The following is an 18,624-nucleotide window of genomic DNA, read 5'->3' on the forward strand; positions in this document are numbered from 1 at the left end:
CATGGATAACAAAATACATCAGGGAGGAGATTAAAAAATTCTTAGAGGTCAATGAGAACGACCATATGACATAACAAAATCTCTGGGACACTATGAAAGTGGTACTAAGAGGAAATTCATCGCATGGAGCACATTCCAGAAAAGAATGAAAAGACAACAATTAAATGACCTAACATTACAGCTCAAAGCCCTAGAAAAAGAACAACAGAATAACAGCAAAAGTAGTAGAAGATAGGAAATGATTAAAATCAGAGCTGAAATCAATGAAATTGAAACAAAAGAAACTATTCAAAAATTGACATACCAAAAGGTGGTTCTTTGAGAAAGTAAACAAAATAGATAAACCCTTAGCCACACTAACAAAGAGAAGGAGAGAGAAGACTCAAATTACTAAAATACATGATGCAAAAGGAAATATCACAAGAGACACCACTGAGATACAGAACATAATGAGAAGCTACTTTGAAATCTGTATTCCAACAAAATAGAAAGTACCAAAGAAACTGACAAATTTCTAGAGACATATGCTCCTCCCACACTGAACCAGGAGGACATACACAATTTAAACAGATCAATATCAAGCAATGAAATAGAAGAAGCCATTAAAAATCTACCATCCAAGGAAAGCCCAGGACCAGATGGATTCTCAGCCGAGTTCTACAAGACCTTCAAAGAAGAACTCATTCCAATACTTCTCAAAGTATTCCAGGAAAGAGAAAAGGAGGGTACCCTACCAAACTCATTCTATGAAGCTAATATCACCCTCATACCCAACCAGGAAAAGACACATCAAGGAAAGAAAATTTTAGACCAATATCCTTGATGAATATAGATGCTAAGATCCTTAACAAAATATTGGCAAACCGTATCCAAAAACATATTAAGAAAATTGTGCACCACGATCAAGTGGGGTTCATTCCTGGAATGCAAGGATGGTTTAACATCCGTAAATCAATAAACGTAATCCATCATGTCAATAGACTTAAGGATAAGAATCATATGGTTATTTCAATTGACCCAGAAAAAGACCTTAGAAGATGTAAAGATCCATGTTCTTGGATAGGCAGAATTAATATTGTCAAAATGGCCATACTACCAAAAGTGCTATACAGATTCAATACAATTCCAATTAAAATCCCAATGACATACCTCACAGAAATAGAGCAAGCAATCATGAAATTCATCTGGAAGAAAAAGAAACCCAGAATAGCTAAAGCAATCCTTAACAGGAAGAATGAAACAGGGGGTATCGAAATACCAGAACTTCAACTGTACTACAAAGCAATAGTAACAAAAACAGCATGGTATTGGCACCAAATTAGACAGGTAGATCAATGGTACAGAATAGAGGACATGGACACAAACCCAAATAAATACAATTTTCTAATACTAGACAAAGGTGCCAAAAATATGCAATGGAGAAAAGATAGCCTCTTCAACAAATGGTGCTGGGAAAACTGGAAATCCATATGCAACAGGATGAAACTAAACCTCTATCTCTCACTCTGCACAAAACTCAACTCACGATGGATCAAGGACCTTGAAATCAAACCAGAGACCCTGCATCTTATAGAAGAAAAAGTAGGTCCAAATCTTCACCTTGTTGGCTTAGGATCAGACTTCCTTAACAGGACTCCCATAGCACAAGAAATAAAAGCAAGAATCAATAACTGGGATAGATTCAAACTACATAGCTTTCTCTCAGCAAACAAAACTATCAGCAACGCGAAGAGAGAGCCTACAGAGTGGGAGAATATCTTTGCCTCTCATACTTCAAATAGAGCACTAATTTCCAGAATATATAAAGAACTCAAAAAACTCTACACCAAGAATACAAATAACCCAATCAACAAATGGGCGAAGGAAATGAACAGACACTTCACAGAAGAAGATGTACAAGCAATCAACAGATATATGAAAAAATGTTCAACATCTTTAGTAATAAGAGAAATGCAAATCAAAACTACACTAATATTCCATCTCGCCCCAATTAGAATGGCGATTATGAAGAATACAAACAACAACAGGTGTTGGTGAGGATGTGGGGAGAAAGGTACACTCATACATTGCTGGTGGGACTGCAAATTAGTGCAGCCACTCTGGAAAGCAGTGTGGAGATTCCTTAGAAAACTTGGAATGGACCTACCACTGACCCAGCTATCCCACTCCTTGGCCTATACTCAAAGGACTTAAATCAGCACACTACAGAGATTCAGCCACATCAATGTTCATAGTGGCTCAATTCACAGTAGCCAGACTATCGAACCAACCTTGATGCCCTTCAATTGATGAATGGATAAAGAAACTGTGGTATATATATACAATGGAATATTACTCAGCTATAAAGAATAATAAATTATGGCATTTGCAGGCAAATGGATGAAATTGGAGAATATCATGTTAAATGAGATAAGCCAATCTCAAAAATCCAAAGAGGAATGATCTCACTGATAAGCAGATGATGACACTTACTGGGGGGTTGGAGTGGGACAAGAATGGAGGAAGGAGGGATTGTATAGAGGGAAAAGAGAGGTGGGAGGGGTGGGGGGAAGGAAAAAATAATGGAATGAATCAAACATCATTATTCTATGTAAATTTATGAATATGCAATGGTATGCTGTAACTCCATGTACAAACAGAAACAACATGTATCCCATTTGTTTACACTAAAATAAATTAAAAAACATCACTGATATATTTACCAAAAAAAAAAAAAAGAGTTAAATGTTGTGTTTACATTCCTGATAACCTGGACAATGTTAAAGTCCCCAAATAAAGGCCTTGTCCTCTCCAGCCTTTGTTAGGCCTAGTTATGGGAACAATTTCTCAGTTCTTCCACCTCCTGGTGAGAGATTGACTTTTTTCATTTTCATGATACTCAGTGGCATGTTTCAGATGCTGCAACATTTACTTTGTACTAATCTCCTTTCCGTACTCATGTCTTTTTGTTCTTCTCTCATAGAAGCACCCACCCCAGGTGACTTTACAACCTGCTCTTTCCCAGCCAGACTTCTACCTTGGACTCCTCGATTGACCCAATTTTTTTAAAAAAAGGGAACTCCAAACTGCTTGCCCCACATTGCCCCGTCCAGCTTTGAAGCAGTCAGATGATCGGCCCCCCTTTCTTTTTTACAGCAGTTAGGAGTTCCTATAGCAAAAGGGGGGGGATGAAGCCAGAATTAAGAACAGGTAGTTAGTGTAGAAGTAGGGGATCGGGTCAAATCCAGGAAATGAAGGCCATGAAACCTATCTGCCTCTGGAAGTTGGAGACTGCCCCTGGGAGAATAAAATGTTAAGTATCTCCAAAGCTCATTGATTACCAAATTTACCTGCCTTTAAAGACTCTAAGCAAAGAGGTCTATGTGCAGCCCTAGGAGAAGAATGTTGTTTTATATAGATCACTCTGGGATAATCAGGATAATATGGCCAAAGTCAGAGAAGGACTAGAAAACAGAAAGAAAGAACAGGAAGCTAGTCAGAGCTGGTTTGAATCCTGGTTCAATTTTTCCCCTTGGTTAACTACTCTGGTGTCCGCTATAGTGAGACCCCTAATATTGTTGCTACTAGCTTTAAATATAGGACTTTGTATAATCAATAAGTTAATTGCTTTTGTTAAAGATAGAATAAATACAGTACAGCTAATGGTGCTAAGGGCCCAATATCACCCCGTGAAACAGCAAGGTTTAAAACTATAGAGACCCAGTATTGGCTCTCTAAATGTTCTTGGAAGGGGGGAATGTAAGATAGAAAGAGCCCACACCTCTGTAAAGACAAATATGAGCTCTCCCAAACTGCCCTCAACCTCTCATAAAAGCTGCAAAGGATTTTCATCTCTTATCTTATCTGTAAAGGCCAGGTGGCTGACCCAAAAGCCAACTTTGCTGGCACAAAAACAACTTAAAGATAATGATAACCCTCCTCTTGGAGGTCAGGGTGACCCACAACTTAAAATGACATGCTTTGTATACAATTTTATATGTTAGCCAATCAAAAGAATACTGTAAACCTGTTTGCCTTTCATTATAAAAGCCTGCTAAACCAAGGCTCGGGGCCTCTTAGCGTACAGTTACCAAGTGCGCAGAGGACCAGGCTTGAGCTTGCTAATAAATGACTCTTTGGTTGCTTAGTATGATCATTGGTCTTCTGGTGGTCTTGTGGGGTCTCAAGCCACTAGGCACAACCACTCGCTCTATTAGAGAGAACTAAAAATAAAATATAGTCATTTATACTTAATATATATAGCCAGACTGGACAATTCCAGTGGAAAGACTCAACTCTTACAGTTCTTTGAAATGTAAATGGAGGACCTGATCAGTTTAAATCTTTCACGACTTGATCATATCAAGTCTGCCTTGTGTGACTGTGTGAGAATGAGACCTAACTTAGGCTGAAATGGGTTGTAAATTTAGAATCCTGGGAGGAAATATCCTAATCAGGAAATTCAGGAAAATCTCTAAATCCCATCTGAACGCAAATCATGTCGCAAGTGTCCCTATTTAACTATGTTTCCCACTACAGCTTCCAGTCATCCAGGAACAATATGGTTTCTGATCCCAGGCAGGGCAGGATGGGAAGCCAATGACAGGAGAGCCTACTCCTAGAGAGCATGAGTGTGTTTCTACTACAAGGCAGAGCTCTTTAGGGCCAGGGCATCAGGATTAGAGGGGAAATGGTGTGGGAATTGGAAGCACCATCCCATGGGCTATGGAAATTTTAAAAATATGCCTAAGAGCACAATTGAACATGTAGAATGTAGAGAAAGTTTGGACTATAATAGAAACTCACTTTTATTCAGATTAAGATATAGATTTACAGACTTTGGGAAATCTAATCACAGGGATTAGAAATGGTATTAAGAGTCAGGATTATTCATTTTCCAGGACTTCTTTTTCTTCCAGAATTTTTTTTTTTTTTTTTACTTAGCACTAAGCAGTTTCCCATGGACAAAGAGATACTGAAAGGTGAGGAGCAAAATCTCTATAAAGAAGACTAGAGATCATTCAAAGTCAAAGGTGGATGAGTTAGCATCCACCTCTGCAATTTGCATTTGAACAGTCCTACTCCAGTCACTCACCTTGCCCCAAATGTAAAGAATCCAAAGAAAACATGGCAGAGCCTCATGACCTTCACAGGCTCATTTCTAGCCCCACTCCCTACTCCCCAACACTTGAAAGCCAACTCTTCTCAATTCTACAGCACACAAAGAAAAGGAAAATTAGAAACTTAGCTGATCTTCTACTTCCTTGGGGAAAAACTCCCTGGAATTTCTACTCAAACAAGTAATCTCTCTCAGATCCTTCCAGATCTCAGTCAAGGCTTAAATTGAAATGTAATTGGAGGAACCCTGCAGGCTCACTAGGAGACCAGTCTCAGACAAAAGGGAGAAAAAAAAGGAAAATGAGACTTTTACCTGAACCACAACAATATAAATCAAAAAGTAAAATATACGATGCTTTATTAAAATAATGGCCATATCATTTTCCAAACCCCTTTTTTCCTTAAATTCTGGATGTTTTTGTGCTTATGACATAAACGATTTTATTTTTCATCAGTCCTATTTTTATTCAATTAGATTTTTTGAACATCTGTTATGTTGCAATGGATTTACCTATAAAAAAAAAACCACAATGCAGGAGTTGGGGAGATAACTCAGTGGGTAGAGTGCTTGCCTTGCAAGCACAAGACCCTGGGTTCTATCCCCAGCACCACAAAAAATAAATTAATTAATTAATAAAAATAACACACACACACAAAAGGAAAAAAACCTGCAATGCTTTTGCTTTTGTGTTATGTGTACATTGTGTGTTCTGTCTATATATGTGCATCTATATATCATATACATGATTTCAAAAAGTTACAGTTCAATGAGTATACTCAAAATTTAAAATTAAGATATTGATCTAAATAACTTTAATTCACGTGAATTAATAAGGCTTAATTTATATTGAGTAAACAAGTAAAAATAAAGAGTTCTTTATTAATTCACATTTTTTCAAGTAGTTAAATAAATAATAAAATTGCTAAATTCTATAATATTTAGGATCTATAGCCCTTGTTTCTATTTTTTAACAGGAAATAGATGATTAATATTATTTTTTAAAAATTTTCTTGACATTTCTTGACTTTCAGTAAAGAATGAGTAAATCTAATTTGAGGTAAAAGGGATTATCTAAACTTTTATTACAGGAGATAGTTATTGATTTACAGAGCAGAAATGCTAGAAGATCATTGGTTAGAAAATCATCTTCTACATAGGAAAACATCATATACTCTTAACTAAAATATATTTAAACATTAGATGTATTTGTAATTTGGTTAATATAAGAAGGTCCAAAATTCCTTTATTCTTTGTGTTCTCACTGAGAATCAAGATGCTGGGACTTAAACTATCAGGTGTGATATATAGGAGTCTAAAAAATATTTTTCACCTGGTTCAAAAGAAAACTATAGCATGTTTGAGTAAATTAAAGCAAATTTTGTACAAAATAATTTTCAAAAGGTTTACATGTAATTAAATTGTCTATATATAATTAACATAATCTGCTAAGATTATTTAAATTTTTATTCTTTAAATTTTACTGTTTCCATAATAAAGGCTATTTGCAAATAGGGATAAGATCTTTCCATAAATCCCTATTAATTGGACCTTCTAACTAAAGGATAGAAGAAAAGGGAAATACTTAAAATATTGATCTCTCATTCTAATAAAATACTTTCTTATGCCTGATGGATTTCTATTATTTAAAAAACAAATTTCGAAGACCTTATGGGTTATACAATTTGGTTAGAAAATAACTGTTATTTTAAAATACCACCTCACATTCCAAATTTCACATATCTCTTTAAAAGCCAAATTTGATTAATATAAATTATAAATGACTATATTTTAATTAACCATGGTAATCATTACTGACTTATTATGTTAATTATATCCTTGTTTCCCAGATAAAGAAGTCTATAAAATATAATATTTGAAGGGAAATTTTACTAAGCTGATGCTCTCCAAACTAAAGGTTTTACAATAATGGTCTCTTACAAACTTACATGCTAATAACCAATTAATTAAAAATTTAATTGTATCATTTAATATTTTTAAATTAAATAAACATAAGTTGTACAATTTTTTGTTACTCTCTACACTAAGTAAACATAAGTATATTTCTAGAGGACATTCAGGAGATACTGGTCTATTTAAAGGTTAACATTATGGGATAATGAAGCATTTGACACATTCCCCCATGAGGGGATGGAAGCTGTCCTAGATTGTCTGTTTCATGTTTCAGATGTGATACTGAATTATGTTACTTCAATTACATTAATCCAAAGAATTGCATATGGAGGTTTTATGAAATAACATTCAGATAAAGAGGCTAAAAATGATTTCAAGACTAAGGCATATTGCCTGAATTTTGTCAAGAAACCCACTTAGGAAAAATAAAGTACACATAATTCTTTTTTCAGGTTCTACCATCCATAAACAACTATTATTAATATTTACTAAATAATCTTCTGTACTGTAAGAAATCCGGCCTCCCCCCACCTGTCAATCTGCGTTCCGCCCACCTCTTACGTTACAGGAATTTCCGGCCTTCCCATCACCTGTCAGTCTGCATTCTGCCGGCCTCCTACGTTACATTAATTTCCGGCTTATGCTGTCGCCATCTTCCTGCCTCCCACGTTACATCCTAACATGCTATTGGTTCCTCTGAGCCCGGGAGATTCTAATATCTGGGAGAGGCCATGCGCCATCTTTCTCTTTTCTTCCCTTCTTTTCTCCTGAGCGGATGTGAATCGTCTGCATAAAATAAAGTCCCTTGTGTGAGATCTCCTGTCTGCAGAGCATTTTCTGGGAGCTATTGACAAGCCAAAACTGTCCCTAACATGTACTGCATTTCATACTTAAGCTCAGAATATACATATTTTATAGATATTGTTTATTTTGAAGCCTATAACATTGTTTTAGATTGCACATAAGTAGTATTCTTTTACAACATTCTTTTAATGCCAAATTTTGTCTTATAGTTCATTTATCCAAAACACTATATTGGATATTAGGATTATTTTACTACTTTAAAAACAGGCTATTAGAGATATTCATACATCTATATCTTTATACAGAAAGGTTTTCTTTGCATAGATCCCTTAAAACATAATTGCTAGATCAATGACATAAATTCTAAGACTTTTTAAATAATTTGTTGAATCTCTATCCTAATAGATAATACCAATTCTAACATCATAGCTTAACCCAATCTATAATAATAGTGCCATTACCTATACATCAAACATCTCCGCAAGACTAATTTTCAATGTCTGTACTGACTCCGTTTTATAGCTTTGTAACTCAGCTCACTACTAGAGACAAAATCAAATCATATTTGGTAAAATCATATTTATCCATCTTTTATTGTAATGGCTCTTTTAACTCAAAAAAATTGACTTCAAAAATAGGTGAATTTTATTATTCTTCCTGACAAAATAGAAATATTTATTGTCACTTCTTATGTTTGAAATACTTGTACAATGCTGTCATTGTCTATAATTTAAGACTAATAATGCTCCAGTTTGTACCAATCTTCTACAATTTTAAAAAATAAAAAGGGGGAAACAGAACCCTACACAAACCCACTTAATTTCAAAATTTGTATAAAAGTTATTATATCAGGAGTCTTACCACTGCTGAGTGACACATGGAGCAATAGAATTCACCACATTTTACAATAAGGAGATCTTAAATCTCCAATCACCACTTTTGTATGCTAATTGTATTGAGCTCTCAGGTAAGTGACATATATGGGAAATCTATTGGACCCATTTCCCAGATCCACCTTTAACACACCCAGTGATGTGGACTGGAGAATCATCCCAGTATTTACTGATGATATTCACATAATGGGGAGTTTTACAGATACTCACATTACACCCATCCATGTGACTGGTTTTGACTATAGTGGATGCAAAAGAAACATATCTATATACTGGTCCCATGATAGACACTCGACTGTCTAAAAGTCACCTTTGAGGAAAAGACAGCATAAGGAATATCAAGACGAGCCAATTATACTGGCCCTTGGAACCTAAGATTTTATGTTCAGTTATTAGAATGGAAATTTCTAATAAAAAGACGGTCATTTCTATGAAATGTCAATTAATATCATACTGCATTATTCTGCAATAAATTCTGACTCCATTTCTAAATGGAAACAATATACAATTGTCTTCACAATACTACATAAAATCTCTAAAGGTGCTGGATGTGTTTTTGGATTGATCTTCAAAAATTGATAAAAGACAGTTATATCACAATATTTCCCTCTAGAAGATTTAAAGCCAGAAAGGCCTAGTGTCACAACATTGCCACTATATATGTTTCACTTTTACTTCTTCTTGAAAAGAATTTACAAACAACCATTTTCATTCTAAATTTTTAATACAATGGAAGATCCAAGAAACTAGGCAAATAATTGAGTTATTTAAAACTATTTCAGAATACAAAATAAGATTAGATATACAATCATTGTACTATTTGAAACTCCATGTAATTTGAACTATTCCGTATTGTTTGGATATTACTTTGCAGTGCTGGTAACCATTTAATAAGGTCCAAATTAGAATCCAACAAACTGATTGATATTGCATGAGAAAGATGACTAAATCACATTAATATTCTAACAGTAATTCCTTATTTGATGATAAATCGGGTCCTATATATTTTAATGTATTTTTTTAGGTTTCTTTATATATATTTTATTATTATTTAAAGAAATTTGATACAGAAACATCCAAACACTCACAATTTAGAGATTTATTTTTCTCCAAATTATCAATGTAATTAAATGGAATTTTATCACATTGTTATCAGTTACATTAACATAACTACTAGTTTATGATAGTGTTCTGTTTCTTGTGGATGACTAAAGAATAATATAGCATACACAATGATTGACCTCAGAATAAATGTTGATAATTAAGCAGGGTATATAAATTAAGTCATAAACCTATTTCCAAAATTCTGTACCAACATGTAAAACTATGATGACAGATTTTAAAACCATGTCTAAAGTAAATAACCTGCTGTTTTCAAAACTTAATTCACTGCAACTCATTTGTAATTTCTACCCCATGCAAATGCAACATACAAATACTTACATGGAAGAATTAAGTAATGGTCCTGAATGAAGAGTTAAACTGTTTTGAACATCAAGAAACCATCAAAGTCAAATAAACAAATCAGTTGCTTCAAATATCAAAGTGATATGCTTCATTTTTTACCAAAAAAAGAATTTTGTTTGCACAAAATTATTTCTGACTATTTCTCTTATAGTAAAAATTTCTGTTGTCATCAGGGAAAAGGAGGTAGCAAGTTATTCCCATAGTAGACATTGCTGATGATATTCTCACCAGAATTGACTTTCCCTTAACTCATTCTAATGTACTTCAACTTTAATGTGAGATCTTTAAGGGTCCAGAAAAATTTTTCATAGACTGGAACTTGTGTAGTCACTTAGATCCCATTAAAAGTTTCAGTGTTGAGCATGATGTCTAATTGAAAAGACTGAATCTCAGAATCTTTGTAGTGAATGCAAGAAGAAAAGCAGAGAGAACACTATACATTTCTGAAGACTATGGTGTGCATTAACAAAACCAAACTTATCCACATATTTGGACGATGTGTTCTAACTCAGAAATCAGTAATTTTATGTTTTAGTTAGTAGAAGTAGGATATTATCCATCTTATAGGCAAGGGCATCTTGGATTCTTCCAGTACCGGTCTGGCTGTTTTGTGGTTCCTCTGACATAGGAATCACTTGGAGATGTTGTTAAAGTACAGGCTGGATTCAGTAAGTCCACATCAAGGCTGAGAATGTGCATTCAGTTCTACTTCCAGGCGAGGCAGATGGTTCATGGACTATAACAGGATTACCTGGGCTATTTATCCTTAGCGCTGGTAATGACATGTTGACAGCATCACTTGCTGTATCTGAGTTCTTTCTCTGAACAGAAGAGAACCATTTGTCCTTTTGCTTTGGATAAATTATTGTACTAGACTGGAATCAAATCCACAGTATCTTTGAGGTATGCTTATAGTAGGGTCCACTGGGCTATTCCAGAAATCTTCGACACAGACAGCAATCAGAAATCAACTGTACCATTTTCCACTGTCCCTACCTGAAAAACAATCTTAAAGTGACCAGGTAGTTCACTTTGGGCCAGTCCAAGACAAAGGATGTTACAGAATTGATGTTGTCTTCTTCCATTTCATCCACAACAGTCCACATATCTGTTAGTTTTATTTTGTTTTTTTGTTTTTTTTTTTCATTCAAGTTATTTCATCTGGTATTGGGCTGTTGTTGCAGATATTTTTCCAGGATAAGAAATGGTGATTTCATTTTCATTTCCTGGTGCTCAAAAACCAGACCTGCTCCCTGGGGATCTTCAGCACCCCCACAGCAGAGCAACCAGGGACTACAGAAAGTGAGAGTGAATCCTAGTGCTGAATCTTTAATGTATTTTTTTAGGTTTCTATCTGTTCCCACATTCACCACATATAGGGGCATTATTCCTTCTGTTAAGATGCTATGGCCTCTAAAAGTTAAGTATTAACAAAATGATTGAGATCAAATTAAGAGCTTTAACAGCTACTATTGATACCGCCATTTAACGGTGATGAGTTCTGCTCCTTCTAATGTTGAAGATTGAACACTAGAGAAGCACGCCAAGGCAAGCATATTAAGCAGGTTTTATTTAAAGGTAATAATACAGACTCCAAGTTGTTAGAGGTCACATCTGGTATAGCCCAATTCATCATGCCCCCTCCCATTTGAAAAGAGTATTGACTTTTGTGTGTTTTTGATTACATAATTTTATGGATAATGAATGGAATTATAGCCAGCACTGTCCTCTGGCAGTTAACTCTTCCCTCATCCATGTTGGAGGTGGCTGACACCCCTGCAATTTTTACTTGGATTTGGGAGCCATCAGTTTAATTCAACATGTGTATGTTGTGCATTGTGATCAAATCAGGGAAATTTCAATCTTATCAGTTGCTACCATTTTTATGTTCAAATGAGGAAACTTTTCTCTGATTATTTGAATTATATAATCTTTATAGCCTAATCACCTTATTATGCTATAAAATGAGTTAATTTGACTTCTTACTGTTTTTGACACATCTTACCCACAATCTATCTAATTACATTTTTTGTTTCAAAGATCTTGGAAGCTATTCTCTTCTCAGCTTCTGTATGATCAGCTTTTGCAGCTCCAGTGCATGAGTGGTATTTGTGGCAAGTGAAAACCCTCTAATACCACTAGGAAAAGATAATCATTCCACCAAAATGATCACGTAAAGGGACCCACTTTTTTCCATTCACTCATTAAGTGTTTTGGGTTGTCAGTCATGAAGAGTCCAAGAAAAATATTAGAAGAATATAAATCAAATATCCATGTATGTCCAAGTTTTTATGGATCATGTTTGATCACTAGGACTTAGATTTTTTTTATTTTATGACATCAGTGTACATACAAATGCCCTATGCATATGAATTTATTTCACATAAGTCAAATAATTATGAGTATTTTATAGTAAAATTTTAAATGGATAAATATTAGCATGTGATGAATGACTTGTAGAAATTGTTTTTGGTCAGGCACAGGATACTGAGACAGGAGGATTACAAGTTCAAATCCAGTCTCAGGAACTTAGCAAGGGTCTAAGCAACTTAACAAGAAACTGCCTCAAAAAAAGTACTTGGGTATGTGGTTCATTCTTAACCCTAACCTTGGGTTCAAACCCTGGTATCAAAAAAAAAAAAAAAAAAAAGGTTTTTAAATTGCCCTCTCTTGACAAAAAGAATAAATTCTGTTATGAAACAAAAAATTGCATTCTATCTCATTATTTCTGTTAAAAAGAAGATCTGCTCTAATTCATTTTCAAAATTTCAGGCTTATGAAAGCAATGTGTTATAAAACTCATTGAATGAAATATTTTAGTCATTTATGCCTCAAAGCTGTCAGATAACATTAAGTTCAGTATGACCAAGGAATCTGCAGTCCCGCATACAGGAGTAATGAGAAGCAGGAGTCTGGACTACTATGTATTTGCAGTGCATTCAGGAATTCAAGGATTTGTTTGTTAATTGCCTTTAAACCAGTGGAAAATTGTTTCTATGTGAGTAACAGAAAAACCTTAGACTCTTTCCTGGAGTAAGCATGAAAGAAAGGAACACAATTTGGTTCAATCCTAAGCACAAGTATTCTTTCTCTATGTAGTGCAAGAGTAACCCCAGAAAAATACTTTTCTAGTCATCCTGCTATCTGCAGTTTTGAACCACATCCACATCAGTAAATGCTGAACATCAAGTATATATGATTAAAATTTTACAAATAGTGATATTATAAACCAAGTTTTATAGTAATGTCTATGAGGATATACCATTGTTAGAAAGCATCTGGCAAATGAAAACAATTAAAAAAGATGAGCTAAGAGAAATCCTGTATCATGTCCCTTCCCAGCTCTGATCCAGCACACCCAAGGCTGGCACAGTACACTCTAAGAGATCAAGGAGAAAACCAAAGTTCTCTGTCATCAGTCAGGTTATCTGAGAACATCCCCAAATAAGAGTTTAGGAGTGATGCTGCCAACTTGGTACCTGGATGCCCTCTTGTACCAGGCACTAATATGGTACTTTATGCATTGGAGAAATCAAGCTGACCCCAGACTTGACATTCTGTGTGTAAGGATTTATAAATCACAGTTAATCTAACACGAATTTTTGAAATAGGTCACATTTGAAGAATCCACATCTGGTAAGCAGACGGAAAGGCTAAGTGAGTAGATGAATAAGACGAATCACACAAGACATAAAGAAAAGTAAAAAAAATTTCAGAATTTTTGTTATAGCTCATAGCAAAGACTGGGGGACCCTCCCTTTAATACCTGGATCAAGGTGGCAGTCATATTAGTCAAGGAGGCACCATCCTGGAATTAGCAAAATCATGGGTGGCTGTCTGATTTACACAAGATCACACGTGTTCCCCCTTACAAATGAGAACTGCTCAGGCAATGGACACGAGCTAGACAACTGGTCAGAAGTAGAACTCCAGGAGGAGGATACCCCTCTGCAAGCCCAACTGCAAGTTTGGGGGTCTTAGGACCCTCTGGGTGGGCAGACTTCAGGGTGAGGTCGTGAAGGGTGCACATATCTGTTTTCTCATCTGCAGCATGAGAATCATCCTGCCTCTCTCTTAGGGATAAGATGATAGACAAAACCAATTTACTCACCACTTAGGTGTGCATGTGTAAACTCACATTCTTTAGATTGTATTCATCACAGAGCCCACCTTCACCACTGCTACCTATCCTCCCATCCTCCCCTTTTATTCACTAAGGTAAAAACAGACAAAGGGGACTGCCAGGTGAGATTGTTCCTGCTTCAAGCAAGTGGGCTTGGAACTGAGGTCCATGTAGACAGCACTTTCTACCTCGGGGGATTACTTGTGCTGGAAATCTATGGAAAGCATAAGGAAAAATCACTGGCACCTCAGAAAAGGCAAAATCATCACCTAGCCCATGTCCTTCCTCTGGACAAATCTGCTGTGAAATACAGGATCTCCGCAATATGATCAGCAAAACCCTGGATAAGCTTTTGGAAATGAATGGCACCTATTTTTGAAAAATAGAGGTGCTTTTGTAAGTTGTCAGACTCTAAAGTAATCTTAGGATTCACATGAAGAGCTCTGCTATTTATATTTTCACTATTGTAAACTTCTGAGAAAAGCCACTAGAAGAGATAGTGTTCTTTAAAGTAAAGAAACAAAAAGCCCCAGAGGTGCTTCTTTACAGACCCACAAGCTGTCATTGCTGGGAAACCCAAGCAGTTCTGCAGGTGAGTCTGCCTCCCTGATTGATGTAGTGATGGAAGATTCAAATATGCTTTCCTTCTCAACAGTTTTGGCTTTCCTCTATCATTTTGTTCTTTATGTCTTAGTGTCAAGAAAATGATATAGGTTCACATTTATCTATGCAGGGTAGAGACATAAAAAATTGCATTTGGGAAAAAAAAATCTGAAAATTAGGTACCTTTATCAGGGCAGGAGATGATTTGACAGACCTAAATTTTCCTCAAACTAAAATCAGATTTGTAAGAAAAATGCAGCTCAGTTCGGGTCCCAAGGCAGCTCAGACCCTTGAATCCAGGAGAGCAAGTGCTCTGGGGTGCCCAATCTGAATCAAAGTCCAGCGACAGCACCCACAAAGCCTCTCTGGACATGGGAACTCACACCAGAGATTTTATTAGGTGGAGAACCAGAGCATAACATCAGGGCTAGGAAAGACAGGAGAGAGAGAGAGAGAGAGAGAGAGAGAGAGAGAGAGAGAGAGAGAGAGAGAGAGAGAGAGAGGCACAGGAGCTTCTCCTAAGTGGTGGAATTTTGTGGGCTAACAACAATGGGCCAATGACTGAGAAGGAGACTCCCAGGCTGACTAATTGATGAATAACTAGCTAGGATGTTCACAGAGTAATAATCTAGGTTGTAAGATGGGAAGGGGAGAAATGACTGAGTGTAAATGGTGGGGGAGCAGCTTTATATTATAAAATTCAGACATTTTCAATGTGACAGAAATTAAAAAGTGTATTTTTAGTGACTAAAACCTAAAGGACTAATAAACATAAATATTCTTCCTCCAAACTCTTGTGAATTTTATTCTTGGGTGTTTAGGAGCCAGGAGTGGGAAAATAACAGCATGTTCAATTGATGTTTTAAAATATTTAATGTACTTTCAAACCTAAAATCATGGTTCTCTCATTTGAAATTTTCAAACTGATAGAGTACAGGGTAAGGGAATTTTAAATTGGGGGAATTAAATTGGATTCAAAGACTACATGAGAAAATACATATAAGTAGTTTATAGCAATTTGAAATGATCCTTTATGAAATGAGGATTGTAACATAGAACCTCATTTACTTCTAAAGATTTTTAAATTTATATTTGCTCCAATTATGTAAGTCACTCACACCAAAAATAGTTCTGTTTGAATTAAGATGACAGTTTAAAAATTATAAGTGAAAAAAAATTGTTATTTTAAAACTTATTGTGTCCCTGATACTATGTATACAAATAAGTAATAGTTACTATTTCTAGATGACATATTATATGAAAGTTGTGGCACTAGAACTCATTAAATTAAATGGAAAGATAGAATCACTTGATATTTCCTATGAAAAAAATTGACTAATGTTAGGAGGATCTAAATTAAAGAAGCAGATATTCTTAGAAGAAAATATCCTCATTGCACCAAACAGAACACACTACTCTGGGTTGAGTTGGACTGTTGGATCTAATATCTCCTCACTGGTACCAGAAGCCACACTAGTAGGCTCAAATTCTCTTCTTCCACAGCCTTTCTTGGATGTACTGACACATTAATTCTGCATCTGAGGACACACAGACACTTACCCAGAAGTCTGATGCAGGGGAGGGCTTTGTGCAGTCGAGAGGAGCTCAAACCACTGTAAGTTTTAAGGAAAACATGTCTTTAAGTTCTGTCTCTGCAGGACTGATTTTAATGTCTATAGAACAGTAACAAAATCCCACTGGAGAATACAGAACTGTGGCTTCCCTAATTGAATATGTCCCCTGACTGTTAATTTTACTTTATTCTCTGTTGGATAAGAGCAATCTAGAGAAAGCTGGGCTTCAAACTTGTCTCTGAGTTCCCTTAATACATCTGAAGAGAGATCTTGATTGGAATAATGTCCCCATCATGGTGACAACACCAGTTAGTCTCATTCTGACCCTAAAATCAAATTGTTCAAACATATTCCACCATTTACAATGCCTCTATTTTGGAGTGAGAGATTCCTGGAACCCCCATGATTTCCTGGTTCCAAGAGTCCTCTTCTTACCATGTGTGATGGACCCCCTTCCCTAGTTTGTTCTCATACAGAGCAACTGGTTTCTGGGTATTCTTGGTTCAATATGTCATCAGTTCCAAACTGGCAGTTTTTAGTTTCAAGCTCTGAGCAAAACATTAAAATAAATCTGAAATAAAATGAAAATTAAAAAAAAATAGAGACAGAGCTGAAGATCACAGGTTGAGGAGATCACAAGAAGATTGAACATAGAGGTGAGGTGAGGCAAGGCCCAAGGTCTGAGTCCACTCCAAGGAACCTGCATGATCAGCCCTCTCCTCACTAGTGGAGGCAGAGGGGAGGCCTGCACTTTCTCTGAGAGAAATCATGGGAAATTTGGCCCATTTTTGTGTACTTTATACAAAGTTATAAAAAGCATTAAATAAAAAATGGAGACCTGTGACCCAGAGTCAAACCACAATACAATCATTTCATGCAGATCCATTAATATTCCAGGGGTTGAAATCAGAAGCTTCTTTTATCACAACAATTATTGTTATGTGAAGGTTCAATGCAGGCATGTTAACAAATGAAAAGCTAGTTATTTCTAAAAAGAATTGGAAACTTGAATTAATTTAAATAAATAAATTGAATACTTTAACCTCTACAGACTAAAATTCCACATGGTTGGACCTGGAGTAGAGTGAAAAATGCAAAAAATAGCCAAAGCATGAGACTTCCAGAGCCATGTGATAGGGAGATATAAAATAGGAGAAGAGCATAGATACTTGAGAAGGCATCCCAGGCATATGCACAATTAGGCAAGACTCATCTGGGAAGGAGAAAGCCCATGGTTTCATGTGCTGTGGAAAGTTCATCCCCACACACAGCCCACATCCTGGCCCAGTCACACCTCTGCCGTTGGTCACCTGGTCTTTATCTTACTCCCTGTCATGGCATGGCCCATTGATCACCAAGGTGCCTCCTGGAATCTTGCTCCTCTCACTGCATGTGAGTTTTCTTGGGTAAGACATGGGAGAGTGTTGACCAGTGCACTGCCACTTTGTTGAGCTCTTTGGACATGTAGTGAGGCTTAGGTAAACACCCTTGTTCTATTGTGAACTTTACATATGACTTTGGACAGGCAAGTCCAATTTTATTATCTAAGTTTCCCTGATTTTTAACAGAAAAATGACTCCATCCCCTATTTTCAGAATTAGGCACTAAAACACTGATATTTAGGTTGAAATTCCACACAGTTAAATAAGAATCTCTGTGGAGTAGGTCTCAAACATTGAATATATAAAGTTTTCAGAAATATTCTCCTGTGTAGTGACTACTATAGAATAAATGTTAATGGACCAAGGTGGAATGGATCAGGATGCATTTGGATTCTGACTTTATATATTTATAGACACTGGAAAAGATTTTAACTTCTCAGCCTCTGTTTACTCATCTGTAAGATGGGACTGATGCCACTTTCTTCAAAAAGCTATCATGAGAATTAAATGAAGTCACAGATATTAGGTACTTGTTGCACAGTGAGTGATCCCTAAACCATAGTGGACTGGCATTTCTGTTTTTGCTCTACTGGTGGACAAGCAGTAGTAGCTCCATGTCTGTCCCAGAATTAGCACTTCAAAGAGATAGCTGTAAGTGAATAAATGAAGGTGTTGCTGTTGTAGACATAAATGTGATGATGCACTATCAGTTACCAAGAATAAAATTACTTTCTGTTTTTTGTATGACTTTAAAAACTACATTTCCTAT

This window comes from Sciurus vulgaris, assembly GCF_902686455.1.
Source record: "Sciurus vulgaris genome assembly, chromosome: 5".
NCBI classification, from domain to species: domain Eukaryota; kingdom Metazoa; phylum Chordata; class Mammalia; order Rodentia; family Sciuridae; genus Sciurus; species Sciurus vulgaris.